The sequence below is a fragment of the Trachypithecus francoisi genome, unplaced genomic scaffold, assembly GCF_009764315.1.
Source record: "Trachypithecus francoisi isolate TF-2019V2 unplaced genomic scaffold, Tfra_2.0 Lachesis_group1, whole genome shotgun sequence".
NCBI lineage: Eukaryota > Metazoa > Chordata > Mammalia > Primates > Cercopithecidae > Trachypithecus > Trachypithecus francoisi.
In genome coordinates this window covers 566,399-584,835 of record NW_022681454.1, presented here as the reverse complement: position 1 = coordinate 584,835, position 18,437 = coordinate 566,399, and the positions used below count along the sequence as shown (strand labels likewise).

The window sequence follows — 18,437 nt, the reverse complement described above, 5'->3', positions numbered from 1 at the left end:
AAAGTAAATTGTACTATGATTTCACTTCTTCAACTCCTTTCTATCCTCATAAGCAACCAGTTTCTTTGGGAAAATGCGCCGTAAACCTCCATATTTAAGGAAAAGTCATAACACTGTTACCCTGGTTGTTTCCATGTTAGACACTTTTTTTTTTTCTTTTTTGAGACAGAGTCTCGCTCTGTCTCCTAGGCTGGAGAGTGCAGTGAAGCGATCTTGGCTCACTGCTAGCTCCGCCTCCTGGGTTCAAGCAATTCTCCTGCCTCAGCCTCCCGAGTAGCTGGGATTACAGGCACCTGCCACCACGCCACCTAATTTTTGTATTTTTGGTAGAGACGGGGTTTCACCATGTTGGCCAGGCTGGTCTCAAACTCTTGACCTCAGGTGATCCGCCTGCCTCGGCCTCTCAGAGTGTTGGGATTACAGGCGTGAGCCACCACACCTGGCCCATTTTAGACACTTTCAATTTTAGTTCACTGATTTTTTTTTTTTTTCGAGATGGAGTCTCGCTCTGTCGCCCAGGCTGGAGTGCAGTCGCCGGATCTCAGCTCACTGCAAGCTCCGCCTCCCGGGTTCACGCCATTCTCCTGCCTCAGCCTCCCGAGTAGCTGGGACTACAGGCGCCCGCCACCTCGCCCGGCTAGTTTTTTGTATTTTTTAGTAGAGACGGGGTTTCACCGTGTTAGCCAGGATGGTCTCGATCTCCTGACCTCGTGATCCACCCGTCTCGGCTTCCCAAAGTGCTGGGATTACAGGGTTGAGCCACCGCGCCCGGCCAGTTCACTGATTTCTTACTATGCAGCCTTGGGATTTTGTTTCCAGCTGGATAAGCCACCATCTGTCCCTCCCTCGCGCTGGAGTTAGGGCATCTGCATGTGTATTTATTGTCAAATCAGTATTCGGTGTCTACTTTATGACGGTTATAAACTTCGTCTGTGGGTGAGGCACACGGTGTTCCCTGACTGTATCTTCTTTCTTATAGAACTCCTATTTTCCTGAAAATTAATGACTAATTTCTATGAATCTGCCAATAAGTTATTGCAAACTTTTGAGGGAAGTGAAAACGTTCCCTCAGCTTCCAGAGGCGCCAGGCGAGCCAGGATTGCTTTCCACGTAGACCCCGCAGGCCTCTGCATCGTCCACCCTGGGCCGCCCTTTGCTCCGCGAGGGTCCCTGCACGTGGCTTCCCACGGGGTCCCAGGACCTGGGCTGAGGCGCCCCCTGCCGGCGACCCTCCACCCTCACGCATCCGCCCCACCTGCTCCACCGCAGCGTCCTCCCCATGCACGCCCCAGCCCGCCGGCCACTGCCCAGGGAGGCGCCTCCGCACACCGGCTGCCCGCGCGAGGAAGTGGCCGTGGGAGAGAGTGGGGGAAAGCCCTCGGTGAGAGCCTGGTGTCCACAACGCGCTTCTCTTTTACTGACTTGACTGGGTCGCCAGCCTCAGGATTTAGAGGATGTGGCTCCTTGGCCTGGAGCGTTTGGTGTTGCTGTGGAGAATTCTGGGGCTGGTTTGCTTTGCCCACCCGGGTACGTGAGCTCTTCTTTCCTCTAGGTGCCTGTGGGGTGTGTTTAATTCAGGTAACTGGGCATCCAATGGGCCCTTTCGATCTGGAAACCCTGAGGCTTGGGCTCTGGGACACGTCCACGCCTTATTTCTGCGACAATTCTCCCTCCCACGTTCTCTCTTCTGCTCTTTTGGGACCCCTGCTTCTGCAATGTGCCTCAGTCTCAGTCCCTCATTTCTGTTTTTCTCTCTCTCATTTTCCTTATATTTATCTTTTTTCTATTTTGTAGGATATTTTCACAGCTTTATATTCCAATCCGCTTATTAATTTAAAAAATCCTGCTTTCACATTTTTAATTACTTAACAAATTCTTTCTTGTTCTTTAAATGTTCCTTTTCTAAAAATAAAGCACCTCATTCTGATTTTTTTTTTTTTTTTTTGACACAAAGTCTTACTCTGTCACCCAGGCTGGAGTGCAATGGCATGATCTTGGCTCACAGCAACCTCCGCCTCCTGGGTTCAAGCGATTCTCCTGCCTCAGCCTCCCGAGTAGCTGGGATTACAGGCGCCCACCACCATGCCTGACTAATTTTTATATTTTTAGTAGAGACGGGGTTTCACCATGTTGGTCAGGTTTGTCTCGAACACCTCATCTCAGGTGATCCGCCCGCCTCGGCCTCCCAAAGTGCTGGGATTACAGGCATGAGCCACTGTGCCCGGCTAAGGATATTTATTATAGTTTTTTGGAAAGGCATTCCTTTTTCTTTATCGTCTCAGTTTCTAGTGAGTTCCTTTGTTCTTTCCGTCTCTGCCTCTCTGGTGGCCCTTGGGTGTCAGCTCCTGACTGAGAGAAGCCGGGAGAGGAGGCAGGGGTTCTCTGCTTTTGGGGGAGCCCCAACCATAGTCACTGTCTGGAGTTCTCATCTCTAAAGTAGGGTATTGACATAATCTATCATCCACACAGAGACACTGCTGAGAGGGAAGGGCTTCCGTCCACGGCTCCAGATCACAGCATGAGCTGTGCCTGTCCTGGGCCACCAGGTCAATGCTGTCCCTGGAGGAGTCTCCAGTGCCATGCCTGGGGCCCACGTCTCGCCACCTGCACGCGGGGCCTTAGCCCCCTTTTCTGATCAGCAAGAGGCCTTTTATTTAATTCCCATGATTGGCTCTGCTGTTGTCCTTGAACCCAGAATGCCCCGCGCAATCTCTCCGGAGTGGGATCCTTTTCCCTCCTGCTGTGTGGGGAGAGGGCTGTTGTGTGTGGAGGTGGGGAGGGCTCTGGGGACAACTGCTCCCGCCCTGGCCTGCCCCCTCTCCTGCGTTACCCTCAGCCTTGGGAACAGCTGTCTCCGGGAGCATCTTGTCTCACCAGAAACCCAGAAAAGGTTCCAGGACAATGAGGGCCGGGCAAAGGGCACAGAGTCCTCCTCACAGAGTCTGAAGGGACTCTTGCTTCCTTTCCCAGGGCTGGCTGTGCTGGGGGTCAGGAGCAGGATGTGGCCGTGAGGCTGGAGAACTGAAGATGGCTGAATCTCAGCCTCAGCATAGCTCCCAGAGGCAGGCCCCAAGAGGGAAGAAGGGGCCTCAGCTTGGGCAGGTGGGACTCATCCCTCCTTTCTGGAGACACCTGCCCCCCTGCTCAAAGCCCATGAGGAGCCCCAGTCAGGGGCCATGCCCAGCAAAAGTATACTTGCCCTCTTAAGAACAGCCCTTCTGTCTGCTAAACACTTAACTTGGGTCCAATCTCAGCCAGGGCAACCTGGAAAGGGAGAGTCCTGCTTATGGAGGGGATGAGTTACTGCTGGTGGGGCTGAGACGTGGTGAACAGAAACCAGCAGGAATGAGAGTATCCCTGGGGATGGATCTTGAGAGGGCTAGACCCTGTGTGTAGACGGGATGGAGATGGTGCGTGCATATGTGTGTGGATGGGATGGAGATGGTGCGTGCATATGTGTGTGGATGGGATGGAGATGGCGTGTGCATATGTGTGTGGATGTGTGTAGATGGGATGGTGATGGTGCGTGCATGTGTGTGTGTGCACGTGTGTAGATGGGATGGAGATGGTGTGTGTGCATGCGTGTGTATGTGTGTGTGCATGCAAAATATGAGGCAAGATAAGGGAAAGCTTGTCTCTTTGGGGGAACTCACCCGTGACTCAGGGTTTCTCAGCCCTGGCAAAGATTTCTGGAGCCATTACTGGGGCAGCTCCTGGAACCCTAAGAAATAGGCAGACCACTTATATTGCCCAATGCTACCAGAATTGTCTGGGCAATTTCCAGGGTGCCAGGAAAGGACTTGAAAGGCTCAGTGAGGCAGGCATGTTAGAATGACTCTAATATATGAGACCTAGGAACCCACCAGCTAACTCTGCACGTGGGGGCCTAGTGTGGACATGTTAGAATGATTCTAATATATGAGACCTAGGAACCCACTAGTGAGGACCTAGAGGGCACTCCCTTCATGAACACAGGAGGGATGCTCTAGTGGTTGGGGGGCCCTGGTTTTGCAGGGGCTGCTGTCCTCTGTGTGCCAGAACTGGTGACAGGAAACGCTGCCCTGAGAAGGGCCTCCCTGCATCACTGACATTAGTTTGATTCCAGAATTCTGGCCGAGCAGAGGCCAGGTGGACAACATGCTCATGAAAAGTAGCAAGAATGAAGTGCTGTGTAGGAAATGAAATGAGCTGTGTGGCTTGTTCCCATGGCCTAGTGAGACAGATGGGTAGTCCACACACAGCTGTCGGCTGTTTCCCTGCTGCTGACGGGGAGAACAGGACGAAGCACGTGCATGGGCCGGCGGTCATGTGCCCAAGCATGCAACTCCCGCATTGCGCATTAATGCCCAGCTGTGACCATCCACTGTGGAGGAGGCACAGAACCTGCTGGACGGGTTGGGTCACTCTGTAAGTGTCAGCTAGCCACCCCAGTGCTCACCCAGGGGGCCCACGAACATGGCAGCCTTGATGGCAGACAGACTATGCTTAGGCCTGATGTGGGCCCCTCTCACCAGTGCTGACCTGGATCCTGTTGCTGAAGGTCCCATCCATTAGCAGCAGAGACTGAAGCTGGGCCCATAAATATAATGTTTAAGCAAAAATCATAAAACTGTATGGTGGGGTTTATGATGCATACAGATAAAATATATATAATAATAATAGTAAAAGGGTGAGAGGAGGTTAAACAGAAACATACCATTCCAAGATTCCTTTATTTTACATGAAATAGCACAATATTAAGTAGGTTCTGGTAAATTGCATAAGATGTGTCATATAATCTCCATAGCAGACACAAGAAATTAATGCAGAATTTAGCGAAGAAGAAAACAGCAGAAGGACTTCTGGTTTCTGTCCCAACATATAAAGAGCTTGGAAGTCATCACTCCTATCCTCACAGAAAAAAAAGGCTGGGCAGACTGAAAATCAATGTTTCTCTTTAGATCCATCAGAGAATTGAGGTGACAGAGAAAACTGCTCCCTCCCACCCCACAAATTAGAGACAGATCAATTCAGGTATAAATCTAACAAAATAAGTACAAGTGCCATGTGAAAAATAAACAAAAGGCATGAAGATTGAAAAGGAAGGAGTGAAATTGTGCCTATTCACAGATGACATGATTGTTTACGTAGAAAATCCTAAAAAGTCGGCCGGGCGCGGTGGCTCAAGCCTGTAATCCCAGCACTTTGGGAGGCCGAGACGGGCGAATCACCAGGTCAGGAGATCGAGACCATCCTGGCTAACACGGTGAAACCCCGTCTCTACTAAAAAAAACAAAAAAACTAGCCGGGCGAGGTGGCGGGCGCCTGTAGTCCCAGCTACTTGGGAGGCTGAGGCAGGAGAATGGCGGGCACCCGGGAGGCGGAGCTTGCAGTGAGCTGAGATCCGGCCACTGCACTCCAGCCTGGGCGACAGAGCGAGACTCCGTCTCAAAAAAAAAAAAAAAAAAGAAAATCCTAAAAAGTCATCAAAACTATCAGTGAAACTATGAGTTTAGCAAGGTCTCAGGATACAAGGCCAACATACACAAAAATCAATTGTGTTTTTATATTCTGTTAACAAACTACTGGAAAATAAGAGATAACTGCATTTGAAACACCATCAAAAAATAACAGAAACAATCCCAGTAACAAATTTAACACAGGACTTGCAAATCTCAGGACTGAAAACTATAAAACATTATTGAGATAAATTCCCAAAAACCCCACAACTAGATAAATAAATTGTGTTCATAAATTGAAAGACTCCAAATTAAGTGACTTGTTTTCTCCAGGTTTATCTGTAGATTTAATGAAACCCCAGTCATAATCCAGCATGTTTTTAAAAATAGAAATGGATAAGCTGATTGTAAAATTTACATGAAAACTCAAAGAACCTAGAAAAGTTGAAACAATCTTGAAAAAGAAGACTACAGCTGAAGGACTTTACTATCTAACTTCAGGACAATCTAAAGCCACAGTAATCCAGATGGTCTGGTCCTGGCATAAGAAGAGACAGAAAGACTCCTGGAACTTACCAGAGAGCCCAGAAATAGACCCCACACTTTTTGCATCAATTGTTTTTGACAAAGAAGCCAGAATAGGCCGGGCGCGGTGGCTCAAGCCTGTAATCCCAGCACTTTGGGAGGCCGAGACGGGCGGATCACGAGGTCAGGAGATCGAGACCATCCTGGCTAACACGGTGAAACCCCATCTCTACTAAGAAATACAAAAAACTAGCCGGGCGAGGTGGCGGGCGCCTGTAGTCCCAGCTGCTTGGGAGGCTGAGGCAGGAGAATGGCATAAACCCGGGAGGTGGAGCTTGCAGTGAGCTGAGACCCGGCCACTGCACTCCAGCCTGGGCGGCAGAGCGAGACTCCGTCTCAAAAACAAAACAAAACAAACAAACAAAAAAGAAGCCAGAATAATTCAATGAGGAAAGAAAAGTGTTTTCAACAAGTAGTGCTGAAATGGATGGCTATCTGCATTAGAGTGAGAGGTGGATGAGGAAAGGAAGAAAGAAAAAAAAGAGCCTGAATATCCATATCATATTAGATGCAAAAATTATTTTGAGATGCATCACAAACCTAAATATAAAAGCTAAAACTGTAAAAATTTTAGAAAAAATCATGGGAATATCTTTGTGACCTGAACAAAGATTTCTTAGATAAGACACAGGAGGCAACAACCACATGAGAAATAACAGATACATTAGCTTTAATCCAGATGAAAACCTCTGTTCATCAAAAGACACCATTTTAGAAAGGAATACCCAAGCAGCAGACTGGGAAGAGACATTCACAAAAAACCTCTGACGAAGAACTTGTCTTCTGAATGTATAAAGCACGTTCATTACTCAGCAAGGAAAAGATCAACAAGCCAACTTTTAAAATGGTCAAAAAACTTGAACAGACACTTCACAGAAAAAGATGTACAAATGGACAACAAGCACACAGAAGAAAGTTCTCCACATCATTAGTCACCAGAAAAATGCAAATAAAAACCATGAGATAACATTATGCACCCGTCAGAATGAATAAAATTAAAAAGACGCAATGTTGGCTGTGACGTTGGCACTGAGAACTCCCACAGCCGGCTGTGAATATGGGCTGGCAAACCTGCTTTGGAAAGGCGCTTGGCAGTCCTCTCAGAATCTGGGCATACATTTACTACATGACCTAGCAAATCCCAGTCCCAGAGATTCTTCCAAGAAATGAGAAAACATATGTCCACAACAAGATGTGTACAAGAAAATTCACAGCGGCTTTATTCCTCACGGCCAAAAACCTGGGAAGAATCCAAATGCCCACCAGCAGCAGAATGAATAAAGAAGTCGTGGTGGCTCACACAATGGAGTCTCACTTAGCTCTCGAAAGGAATGAAATGAGACTCACCCCCAAGGTGAGGCCATAGACATATTCTGAGTGAAAGAAGCTAGAAGCAGAAGAGGACGCATTGTCTGCATGAATTCACTTCACTGAAGTTCTAGAATAGGCAAAAGTACAGACGGTCCTCAGTTTATGATGGCTGACTTAATTTTTCGACTTTATGATGGTACGAAGGTGACATGTATTCAGTAGTAACTGTACTCGTGCGACCATACTTTTTCACTTTCAGTACAGTATTCAACACTTAAAAATTTTTCTTTCCAACTAGTGTCAACACTTTGTTATAAAATAGGCTTTGTGTTAATTTTGTCCAACTGTAGGCTAATGTAAGTGTTCTGAGAATGTTTAAGGTAGGCGAGGCTAAGCTATGTTTGGTAGCTTAGGTGGGTTAAATGCATTTTCAACTTAGGATATTTTCAACTGACAATGGGTGTATTGGGACATAACCCCACTGGAAGGCATGGAGCATCTGTAATGTAATTAAAACAGTGGTTGCCTCTGGGAAAGACCATGATGGAACTTTCTGGAAGAGTGAAATATTCTACATCTTGAGAGAGGTATGAATTACATGGATGTACCCACTTGCTGAAATTGTCTGGGTTTGCTTTTTGAGTTTCAATGTATATAAATTTTACCTCAAAAACTAAAAACTGTAAAAGAAATAATTGACTGGGAGGAAGGGAGTCAAAGATGATACCAGAAGGCCCACGTGTGGATTGCTAAAGGTGAGGAATGGGTGCCGGGGTCTCATTACACTACTCTGTTTACTTTGTATATACTTCAAACATTTCCAAGATATAACTTTTTTAAAAAAGGAAAAATACAGGTATGCCCTTTAAGAATGTCTCCTGGCTGGGCCGGGCGCGGTGGCTCAAGCCTGTAATCCCAGCACTTTGGGAGGCCGAGACGGGCGGATCATGAGGTCAGGAGGTCGAGACCATCCTGGCTAACATGGTGAAACCCCGTCTCTGCTAAAAAAATACAGAAAACTAGCCGGGCGAGGTGGCGGGCGCCTGTAGTCCCAGCTACTCGGGAGGCTGAGGCAGGAGAATGGCGTGAACCCGAGAGGCGGAGCTTGCAGTGAGCTGAGATCCGGCCACCGCACTCCAGCCCGGGCGACAGAGCGAGACTCCCTCTCAAAAAAAAGAATGTCTCCTGGTTAATGTTTTCCAGGATAATGCCTCTTTCTTATTAAGCCTGAAATTCTTAGGTCATATGCACCTCTCTACGCACCATTTCCAGCCTCCTTTCTATAGAAAATTTAATTTATATCCTTAAAACTCAATAAATACCAACCTTAACATAACAATATGTGGGAAACATCCCTTGTTGCGTCCCAAATATAATTGTCAACACATGTGAATCTCTGTAGACACTGTGGGAGGTGCCGGTGCTGCGGGGATGCCCAGCCCCCGCTGGCAGACACAGAGCAATGACGTCACAGGCATATTAACTGTTTCGTGACCTGGAAGTGATGTTTTAAGCACTTTGCACCCTAACGTGATGTTGTGTTCCTTCCACGTGGGTATCTCACTGCTCAGTTACCCTTCAGGAAACTGGGAGCCTGCGTAGGATACATAAGGCATTATCATAATTTTTCATTGAAAAGAACAGGAACTAGATCCCCCACTGACATTTTAGCACAAAACAGTGGATTTTCACAATGAATTACTGAGGCTAAGTGGAAGATGTCCTGTAAATAGAAAAAAAATTTAGAAAGTGATAAAAATCGTAACTATTTGACTCAGGGGTGGTAGTTCATGCCTATAATCCCAGCACTTTGTGGGGCTAAGGCAGGCGGATCAGCTAAGCCCAGCAGTTCGACACCAACCTTGGCAACATGGTAAAACCTCATCTATACAAAAAAACACAAAAATTAGCCAGGTGTGGTGGCGTGCGCTTGTAGTCCCAGCTACTTGGGAGGCTGGGAGGTGGGAGGATTGCTTGATACCAGGAGGCTGAGGCTTAAGGGAGCCGAGATCGCACCACTGCACTCCAGCCGGGGTGATACAGCAAAAACTGTCTCAAAAAAAAAAAACCAACTTAAATATTTGTAAAGTAAACACTAAATATTTGTACATTAAGAAACAATCTCCTAGAAAACTTGGAATGGAAAGAAAATCATGAACTACATAAAGGACAATGAAAAGGAAAGGTAAACTCAAAAAAAGACAAAGGCAAAACAACAGAAGGGAGGAAGGAAAGTAGAAAGTAAAGAGGGAAAGAGAAAAAGCACCAGGAAAAGCAAATTAAGCACAAGGGGAGAAAATCAGTTTGTTTTTAGATCAGGCGCAACCTCAGGTAACACCAAGGCATGGCAATTTCTATCATGTCTTGAGGGAAGAAACTGCTGCACGAGAATCCTACAGCAAACTGTGAAGACAGCCGACTGACATGACAGAGATGCAAACATTTAGGAGTCCAACATCCTTGAATCCTTCTTGAAAGAATTACTAGACAATAAAATCCATCCTGCAAATTGTGTTAGTAGGAATTTAGCAGGGGAAAAGGACTAGGGGGTGAAGGACTAGGGGTGAGCAGTGAATCGCTTATTACAGAATCAAAACTGACCAACTGTGTAAATTACAGGACAAAATACACAATTTTACAAATTATAACTCTACAGAAAATTTGGAAAATGGGGGACTGAAGGAAGACTGCGTGATAACTGTCATCTTTCATAGCAGGGAGTCAATAGACAGAGATTAAAATAAAGAGTAATTTTCGAAAATCAACATTACTCCAGTTCCTTAACCCTGTGTGTGTGCGCGCGCACGTGTAGCAGGGAAAGCTCTTATTGGCATCTTAAAGATCATTTAGTTCGCTGGGGCGCAGTGGCACACGCCTGTAATCCCAACACTTTGGGAGGCTGAGGCAGGCAGATCACGAGGTCAGGAGTTCGAGACCAGCCTGGCCAGTATGGTGAAACCCCGTCTCTATTAAAAATACAAAAATTAGCTGGGCGTGGTGACATGTGCCTGTAGTCCCAGCTACTCGGGAGGCCGAGGCAAAAGAATCGCTTGAACCCGGGAGGTGGGGGTTTGCAGTGAGCCGAGATCGCACCACTGGACTCCAGCCTGGGCAACAGAGCAATACTCAGTCTCCAAAAAAAAAAAAAAAGATCATTTAGTTATACATTTTGTTACTATTTGCAGAGAAGGGGATGGGCTGACAGAGTCTTTAATGCAGATATTATCCCAGAGATTTGATCTTGTAACAGCCAGTAGTTTAAGTATATCCTAAAGATAATGAAACTGCATTTTGTAATATTTCTTGAATAATAGGAGGAAAAATAAATTCTCAAATCCTTGATTCTGGTGTTGCAAAGAGAAATAGCCATTTCATTATATGAGGATTTGTGTTATAATTCATTATATCAGCATGTACCAAATGCGATTTATAGTGACATTATATTTCCTAACCGAATAACTATCATTTCTTTATCATTAGAATTTTAACAGTCAACTTCCTTTTCTAAACAAACAAATATCTATAATGGGAAATGTGATAAAATTTGAGATTATCTGGGTGCCTTAGATGTAAAGGGCTTTTGGTTGTGACTGGAAAACAGTGAATGGGCCAGGCGCGGTGGTTCACGTCTGTAATTCCAGCACTTTGGGAGGCCGAGGCGGGCAGACGGCCTGAGCCCAGGGGTTCAAGACAAGCCTGGGCAACATGGCGAAACCTCATCTCTATAAAAAACCCAAAAAATTTAGCTGGGTGTGGTGGTGTGAGCCTGTAATCCCAGCTACTCAGGAGACTGAAGTGAAAGGATCATTTGAGCCCCAGTAGGTCGAGGCTGCAGTGAGCCAAGATTGTGCCACACACTTTAGCCTGGGCAACAGAGTGAGACTGTCTAAAAAAGTGAACAGCAGCATATCCTAGAGAAAGTGTGGAGGGGTGTGAGATAGGATACCTGGGTTGAAATCTGGGCTCTACTAGTCACTATCTGCATAACTTTGATGCCCAGAGATACTTTAAAAGTTTCTCGGGCCGGGCGCGGTGGCTCACACCTGTAATCCCAGCACTTTGGGAGGCCGAGGTGGCGGGATCACCTGAGGTCAGGAGTTCTAGACCAGCCTGACCAACACGGAGAAACCCTGTCTCTACTAAAAATACAAAAAAAAAAAAATTAGCCAGGCATGGTGGCGCATGCCTGTAATCTCAGCTACTTGGGAGGCTGAGGCAGGAGACTCACTTGAACCCGGGAGGCGGAGGTTGCGGTGAGCCAAGATCGCGCCATTGCATTCCAGCCTGGGCAACAAGAGCGAAACTCAGTCTCAAAAAAAAAAAAAAAGTTTCTCATTCTCTAAAAAAAAATCTGCAGTTCTACTTTATTCAATGATTATTGTTAAGTTTACATAAGTATCAACATGCCTGATCCAAATAAATATATCATCTGAATGTCTTCTTCAAGCACTTTTCCTATAATGAGCTTTATAGTTAGTATCAAAAAAATTATCACGGCCGGGCGCGGTGGCTCAAACCTGTAATCTCAGCACTTTGGGAGGCCAAGACGGGTGGATCACGAGGTCAGGAGATCGAGACCATCCTGGCTAACACGGTGAAACCCCGTCTCTACTAAAAATACAAAAAATTAGCCGGGCGAGGTGGCGGCGCCTGTAGTCCCAGCTACTCGGGAGGCTGAGGCAGGAGAATGGCGTAAACCCGGGAGGCAGAGCTTGCAGTGAGCTGAGATCCGGCCACTGCACTCCAGCCTGGGTGGCAGAGCAAGACTCCGTCTCAAAAAAAAAAAAAAAAAAAAAAAAATTTATCACATCAAAAACCAACTATTCAATTCAATCTGTAATTTTGCACAGAAGACACTGGTTTTCACAAAGGGGAGAGGAAATAGTTTAACGGGACACCACGGAGTGGTCCGACGAGCATCTGAAAACAGGCATCACAACCACTGTGCTCGGGCTCCCAGTGACTCAATATTTTGTTTTTGCGTATTGCTGTATTTTTATTTCTATGAATGTCTATTTGTGGTCCTGTGAAAGTTGGAGGGTGATGTTTGGGTGGGGAATCCCCAGACTTGGAAATATGGGAACAATGTTTACTTAATTACGCTCAAGTTTACCACGGGGAGGCAGAGCGAGATGGCAGAATAGACGGCTCTGCCGATCGCCCCACCCCCAGCCCCACGAGGACACCAATCTAACAACTATCCACACAGAAGACCTTCATGAGAACCAAAAATCAGATGAGCCCTCATAGTACCTGGTCTTAACTCTGTATTACTGAAAGCAGCACTGAAGAGATAGAGAAAACAGTCCTGAATTGCAGACGCCACCCGTCCCCACCCCCAGCAGCGGTGGCGTGGTGCAGAGTCTATGAGCACTGCGCGGGGGAGAACACAGCAGTTCGGAGACATAGAACTCAGTGCCAGACCAAGCTCAGCTGATACCTGCCCACAGATGGAGCATTTAAGCCAGCCCCAGCCACAGGGGATCACTGATCACAGTGGTCGGGAACTTGAGTTCCTGCAAACCTTTAGCAACAAGAGCTAAAGTGCTCCGGGTCTCTAAAGAAATCTGAGAGGCAATCTAGACCATAAGGACTGCAACTCACAGGTGAGCCTTAGTGCTGAACTGGGCCCACAGACAGTGGACTGAGGGTGTGTGCAACTTACGGAGAAACCAGCTGTAGTGGAAAAGGAAGTGCTGGCATCACCCCTCCCCTAATCCCAGGCTGCACAGCTCGAAGCTCCCAAAGAGCCTCCTTCCTTCTCCTTGATGAGAGAAGAGTGGAGAGGACATTGTCTTGCATCTCAGATACCAGCTCAGCCACAGCAGGATAGGGTACCGGTCAGATTTGTGAGGTCCTGTTCCAGGACCTAGCTCCTGGATGACATTTCTAGACACACCCTGGGTGAGAGAGGGACCCATTTCACTTAAGGGAAAGACCCAGCCCTGGAAGCATTCATCACCTGCTAACTGAAGAGCCCTTGGGCCCTGAATAACCAGCAGCAACAGCCAGGTACTACATTGAGGGCCTTGGTGAGCCTCTAAGAATTGCTGGCTTCAGTGAGACTTGGCACCTTCCACCTGTGCTGCAGGGCAAAACTCCTTCTGCTTGAGAAAAGCAGAGGGAAAAGCAAAGAGGACCTTGTCTTGCACTTTAGGTACTGCATAACCACAGTGGGGTAGAACACCAAGTGGGCTCTCGGGGTCCCCAATTCCAGAACTTGACTCTTGGACGGCATTTCTGGGCCTGCCCTGGGCCAGAATGGAGGCCCCTGCCTTGAAGGGTGAGTCCCAGGCCAGGCAGCATTCACCACCTGACTGAAGAGCCCTCAGGCCTTAAGGCAACATCAGTGGTGGTCTGGCGGTGCTCCGCATGGCCTGTGGTGGTGGTGGCTAAGAGGTGAGGCTCCTCTGCTTCTGGAAAGGGGAGGAAAGAGTGGGGATAACTGTGTCTTGTGGTTCAGCACCAGCTCAGGGGCAGTAGAACACCAGGTAGACTTCCAAGGTTTTTGACCGTAGTTCCTGACAGTACCGCTGGACCCATCCAGGGTCTGGGGGAACTCACCACCCTGAAAAGAAGGACACAGGCCTGGCTGGCTTTGCCAACTGCAGATTGCAGAGCCCCAAGGCGTTGAGTGAATGTAGGCAGCAGCCAGGGAGTGGCTACAGACCCAGTGTTGTGCTGGCTTCAGGTCTGACCCAGTGTAGTCAGTGATGTGGCCACAGGGGTGCTTGTGTCACTCCACCCCAGCTTTAGGTGGCTTGGAACAGAGAGACTCCATTTGTTTGGGAGAAAGTAAGGGAAGAAAACAAGAGCTTCTGCCTGGTAATCCAGAGAGTTCTCCTGGATCTTATTCAAGACCATCAAGGTGGTACCTTTATGGGTCTTCAAGAACCACAGTGTTACTGGGCTTGGGGTGCTCCTTAAGGCTGATAGAGCATAGATCACAACACAAAGTCCTTTCAGATACCTGGAAAGCCTTCCAAAGGAGGGGTACAAATGAGCTCAGCCAGTGAAGACTATAAGAAATGTCTACCTCTTCAATGCCCAGACACTGAAGAACATCTACTAGGTTAGTGCAAAAGTAACTGTGGTCTTTACTAGCATCAATACCATCCAGGAAAACATAACCTCACCAAACGACCTCAATAAGGCACCAGGAAGCAATATGGAGAAATGAGAGATATGTCACCTTCCAGACAAAGAATTCAAAATAGTTGTGTTGAGGAAACTCAATGAATTTAAGATAACACAGAGAAGGAATTCAGCATTCTATCAGATAAATTTAATAAAGAGATTGAAATAATTAAAAAGAGTCAAGTAGAAACTCTGGAGCTGAAAAATGCAACTGGCATACTGAAGAATGCATCAGAGTCCTAATAACAGACCTGATCAAGCAGAAGGAGGAATTAATGAGCTTGAAGACAGACTATTTGAAAATACGTGGTCAGAGGAGACAAAAGAAAAAAGAATAAACAAACAATGAAGCATGTCTACAGGGTCTAGAAAATAGCCTCAAATGGGCAAATCTAAGAGTTATTGGCCTTTAAGAGATGTACAGAGACAGGGATAGAAAGTTTATTCAAAGGGGGCCGGGCGCGGTGGCTCAAGCCTGTAATCCCAGCACTTTGGGAGGCCGAGACGGGCGGATCACGAGGTCAGGAGATCGAGACCATCCTGGCTAACACGGTGAAACCCCATCTCTACTAAAAAATACAAAAAAACTAGCCGGGCGAGGTGGCGGGCGCCTGTAGTCCCAGCTACTCGGGAGGCTGAGGCAGGAGAATGGCGTGAGCCCGGGGGGCGGAGCTTGCAGTGAGCTGAGATCTGGCCACTGCACTCCAGCCTGGGCGACAGAGCGAGACTCCGTCTCAAAAAAAAAAAAAAAAAAAAAAAGGAAGTTTATTCAAAGGGATAATAACAGAGAACTTCCCAAACGTGGAGAAAGATATCAATATCCAAGTACCAGCAGGTTATAGAACACCAAGCAGATTTAACCCAAAGAAGACTACCTCAAGGCACTTAATAATCAAACTTCCAAATATCAAGGACAAAGAAAGCATCCTAAAAGCAGCAAGATAAAAGAAACAAAATATATAATGAAGCTTCAATATGTCTGGTAGCAGACTTTTCAGTGGAAACCTTACAGGCAAGGAGAGGGTGGCATGACATACTTAAAGTGCTGAAGAAAAAAACTTTTTTTTTTTTTTTTTTGAGACGGAGTCTTGCTCTGCCGCCCAGGCTGGCTGGATCTCAGCTCACTGCAAGCTCCGCCTCCCGGGTTCACGCCATTCTCCTGCCTCAGCCTCCCGAGTAGCTGGGACTACAGGCGCCCGCCACGTCGCCCGGCTAGTTTTTTGTATTTTTTAGTAGAGACGGGGTTTCACCGTGTTAGCCAGGATGGTCTTGACCTCCTGACCTCGTGATCCGCCCGTCTCGGCCTCCCAAAGTGCTGGGATTACAGGCTTAAGCCACCGCGCCTGGCCAATAAAAAAACTTCTACCTTAGAATAGTATATCTGGTGAAAAGATCCTTCAAACATGAAGGAAAAATAAACTTTCCCAGACAAAAGCTGGGGGATTTCATCAACACTAGACCTGTACTACAAGAAATGCTGAAGGGAATACTTCAGTCAGAAAGAAAAGGGTGTCAATGAGCAGTAAGTAATCACTTTGAAGGTACAAAACTCACTGGTGATAGTAATTACATAGAAAAACACAGAATATCATAACACTCTAATTGTGGTGTGTAAACTACTCTTATCCTAAGTAGAAAGACTAAACAAATGAACCGATAAAAAATAATGACAAATCTTCAAGCCACAGACAATACAATTAAGACATAAATAGAAACAACAAAAAAGTGAAAAAGCAGGGGGACAAAGTTAAGGGGGACAAAGTCAGCTCCAGAATTTCTGCTTGGTTCTTTTTAAATAAGTTACTTAAGGGGACTAATTAAAACTAGAGTTACCAGCTTAAAATAATGGGTTATAAGATAGTATCTGCAAGCCTCATCATAGCCTCAAACCAGAAAACATACAATGGATACACAAAAAATAAAAAGTGAGAAACTAAATCATATCACCAGAGAAAATCACCTTCACTAAAGGAAGACAGGAAGGCAAGAAAGAAGACCAGAAAACAACCAGAAAACAAGTAATATGGCAGGAGTAAGTCCTTACTTATCAATCATAACAATAAATGTAAATGGATTAAACTCTCCACTCAAAAGACAGAGTGGCTGAGTGGATGAAAAATCAATTTTACCATGTAATGATCCTTCTAGTGTTTTCCCCTCCAAACATCTTATGATTGTATTGTCAAAGTTGATCAAGTTATTGGTGTTACAAAAAAATACCCACTTGGTCACAGGGCTCCATTGAGCATAAATGAAGAATTAAAGTATAGCACAAACAATACTTTAAAGCAGTATCAATCTTGTCATTGAATTGTCCTACCAATATTCCATTGTCAGAGGTATGAAGAGGCAGAAACTCTTCCTTTGATGTTGACAATCAGCCTTCCATATTGAAACAAGGTTTTGTGTATCCTCTGCCTGAGAAGCTGCCCTCTTTGCTAGCTACCACCTCTCTTAATAGATGTTATAAGAAATTAATTTTCTTAATTTTTAAATAATATTTTATGAATGTTTCTTGTAAAAGAAACATCCAAAATGCAGCCTTTCCTTTAGTTTCTCTTTTTCTGTTAAATGTAAAAATTATAACTACTTTGGATTAAAAAATTATATAATATTTATATATAAAATATATTTGTATATATATTATTTATAAATATATATAGTATGATTTTCATGTATGCATCTGTGTATCCTCTCTGCTTCCTCCATTTAGTGAACTGTATTCACTAACTGTTAGTGACTGTTTGTTTTGGATAGTGAGATTTTTTTTTTCCTCACTTTTTTTTTAGAGATGGGCCCTTTCTCTGTTGCCCAGGCTGGAGTGCAATGGTGCAATCCTAACTCATTGCAGCCTTGAACTCCTGGGCTCAAGTGGTCCTCCTGCCTCAGCCTCCTGAGTAGTTGGGACTACAGGCGCATACCACTGCACCTGGCTAATTTTCAAAATTTTTTTTAGAGATAGGGTCTCACTACATTGCCTAGGCTGGTGGCAAACTCCAGGCTTCAAGCGATCCTCCTGCTTCCCCAACCTCCCAAAGTGTTGGGATTACAAGTGTGAGCCACCATTCAATCTTTAAAGACTTTTCTGATGAGCTCGGTAGTGATATAAATAAGTGATTTTGTTATGGAATGATGAACATTCGTAAACCTTTATCATTCAGTGAATTGTTATCTTCCAAACAACAATGCAGATGTTAAGAATCACTCTTGGGTAAAAGTTTCATTCAGGGTGCAAGACAGGTCAATGTGTTGTAATGCATTAGGACATGAAAGCTCATTGATATGATTTCAGATTCCACATGGCAGCTAACCTTTTCTTTTTCAAAATAACTTTTATTTTGAAATAGTTGAAGACTCACAAGAAGTTGCAAAAATAGTAGAGAGTTCTATGTATCCTTCACCCAGCTCCCCGCAATGACGGTATCTTACACAAACAGATCAAAACCAGGAAAACGATGTGGGCGCAATTCTATTAATTCAAATACAACCCTCAATAGCATTTCACTAGTTTTCATATGCACGTGTTTCTTTTCTTTTTGTCCAACTAACCTTCAGAAAACTACCATTTGTTGAGTTTTGGTGTTGGCATCAAAAAAGATTTGGTGTTGGTATCAAAAAAGAACATCCACAATGATCAGAAAAAGGACATTAAAATATTCCTCCTCTTTCCAACTACTGATCTGTGTGAGGCAGTATGTTCTTCATATATTATTATTATTATTATTTTGAGACAGAGTCTCACTCTGTCACCCAGGCTGGAGTGTGATGGCACAATCTTCTCTCACTGCAATCTCCGCCTCCCAAGTAGCTGGGATTACAGGCACCTGCCATCATGCCTGGCTAATTTTTGTATTTTGTAGAGATGGGGTTTCACCATGTTGGCCAGGCTGGTCTGGAACTCCTGACCTCAGGTGATCCGCCCACCTCAGCCTCCCAAAGTGCTGAGATTATAGGCATGAGCCACTA

At 45.7% G+C, this 18,437-nt stretch overlaps 1 protein-coding gene across 1 annotated transcript in view; it reads right to left on the bottom strand.

Moving 5' to 3' along the window:
- PIGG (phosphatidylinositol glycan anchor biosynthesis class G) overlaps window positions 1-18,437 on the bottom strand; it is a 76,938-nt gene that overhangs the window by 12,320 nt on the left and 46,181 nt on the right. The gene's annotated exons all lie outside the window — the stretch shown is intronic.